Source organism: Echinops telfairi, unplaced genomic scaffold (assembly GCF_000313985.2).
Source record: "Echinops telfairi isolate 266 unplaced genomic scaffold, ASM31398v2 ScPeMD7_7463;HRSCAF=8501, whole genome shotgun sequence".
In the NCBI taxonomy this organism is placed as follows: Eukaryota; Metazoa; Chordata; class Mammalia; order Afrosoricida; family Tenrecidae; genus Echinops; species Echinops telfairi.
This window is the reverse complement of record NW_022111363.1, coordinates 8,399,905-8,402,201: the sequence shown is the minus strand read 5'-3', so window position 1 is coordinate 8,402,201 and position 2,297 is coordinate 8,399,905. Positions and strand designations below refer to the sequence as shown.

Below are 2,297 nucleotides of genomic sequence, written 5' to 3'. Positions count from 1 at the left end.
TTAACCAAAAGAACTTACTGAATTAACAACTAAATGGAGAGATACAGAATAAATAAAAAAAATATTATTACAAAGGTTTCAAATATGCATAGGTTTATTCCCCACAAAATGTGTTTAGATACGTCTCTGCAATCAGTAGATGGCCACAGACAAGTTCTCTCAGCAATACAATTAGCGTAGTCTCATTATGGTGCCTTCAAGGAAGGGCAAATGAAGGTCGTGGCTGTGTAGGGGCCAGAGAGGTCAACTCAGAAAGGTGTAGAATGCTGAGTAGAGTGTGGGACTTCAAAGGAGTCATCCTGGTAGACTTTCTCAGAGAACATGGGACAATCATGGGGCTTTCTTAGGAAGAAGTTATAAGAACATTGAAGGCTGTGTTGGTGAGAAAAATGCCCAGACATTTGCAGTGAGAAGTTATTTTTCCCACTACAACAATGCACCTTCTCATTGGGGGAGGGTAGCAAGGAATGGCATATGAGGATTTTGTCAGAGAGCCTTGTCCTATCCACCCTGCAGCTGTCATCTTGCCCCTTTAGATTTCTTTTTGATCCCCAAACTCAAAGAACATTTTAGTAAAAGACAATCTTAATTCCTCAAGAATACCATAACTGCTATTTTGATGTGCTATAAGTGGAAAAGGGTGGAATTTTTCAGAGAGGGGTTGGAGAGATGGAAATACCACATTCCAAAGTCTATGGACACAAATGGAGGGTGAGTGGAGAAACAAATAGCTGCACATTTTGATATTTTCATTTAATAAAAGTTTCTATACGTTTGTAGTAATACTTTTGACCACCCTTATATACCATGCTGAAAATGGAAACGCTCGATATTGTTACCAATTCTCTACCTATTTGATCTCTCAATTCCATCGTAATTCCAAACAAACCCACAGTAGGTTTTTTTTAATGGAAATAACAAGGTGATTCTAAGTTTTATATGAAAATGCCAAGGCCTTCCAAAGAGTGAAACGATTTTAAACAGGAAAAAGAAAGCCGGAGATCTTAGAAATAATTTATTTCAAAAGAAATAGGCCCACATGGATATAGTGGGTCTATTAAGAAGACAGGAAAGAAAGAAAAGATCAAAGTAGCTGTCAGAAGAGATGCTGAAACTTGCTCTTAATCCTAGGGTAGCTGAAATCCTAAAGCAGCGGAAGGAAATGATGAAATAAAAGAGCCGAATAGAAAATCTCAAAGGGCAGCTTCAGAAGACACAAGTAAAGTATTACAAGAAATGCGCAAAGATCTGGAGTTGGAAAACCAACAAGGAAGAACAGGGTCAGCATCTCGGAGGTTCTCAACCTGTGGGCCGCGACCCCTCTGGGGTTCGAACGACCCTTTCACAGGGGTCGCTCGATTCATAACAGTAGTGAAATGACAGTTATGAAGTAGCAACAAAAATAACATGAGGGACTGTATTAAAGAGTTGTGGCATTAGGAAGGTTGAGAACCACGGTCTTAAACAGAAAGAACTGAAGAAAAAGGTCAAGCCTCAAATTGGAATATTGAAAGATTCTATGGGTACAATCTTGAACAATGCAAGAAGCATCACAAGAAGATGGAAAGACTACACAGAGTCACTGCACCAAAAAGAACGTCTCGACATTCAGCCATTTCAAGAGGAAGCTTATGAGCAAGTACCAATAGTGCTGAAGGAAGACGTACAAGCTGCCCTGGAGGCATTAGCCAAAAACAAAGCCTCAGGAGTTGATGGAAACTGATGAAGCCCTGGAAACACTTGTCTTTCCAGGAAATTTGGAAGAGATCCATATTTTTACCCATTCCAAAGAAAGATGACCCAACAGAATGCTTCCATGATAGAACAATATCATTGTTATCACATGCAAATAAAATTTTGCTGAAATCATCCAACAAAGGTTGCAGCAGCACATTGATAGGGAGCTGCCAGAGGTTCAGGCTGGATTCAGAAGAGGACATTGAACAGTGGATAACAGTGCTGGTGCCGCCTGGATCTTGGCCCAAAGCAGAGAATGCCAGAAAGATGTTTGCCTGTATTTATTGCCTATGAGAAAGCATGTGACTGTGGGGAGCATAGCAAACTATGGACAGCAATAGGAAGAACAGGAAGAACTCTTCATTGTGCTCATTCAGAACCTGTACATGGATCATTTGTGTGAACAGAACAAGGGAATACTGCATGTTTCAAAATCAGGGAGGTGTGTATTACGATTATATCATCTCACGATATTTATTCAATCTGTATGCTGAGCAAATGATCAGAGAAGCTGGATTATATGAAGAAGAATGTAGCATCAGAATTGGAGGAGGGCTTAT

The 2,297-nt window shown here is 40.0% G+C and overlaps 1 protein-coding gene across 1 annotated transcript in view; it reads left to right on the top strand.

The window, feature by feature from the left end:
* HTR3B (5-hydroxytryptamine receptor 3B) overlaps positions 1-2,297 on the top strand; it is a 41,295-nt gene that overhangs the window by 6,866 nt on the left and 32,132 nt on the right. The gene's annotated exons all lie outside the window — the stretch shown is intronic.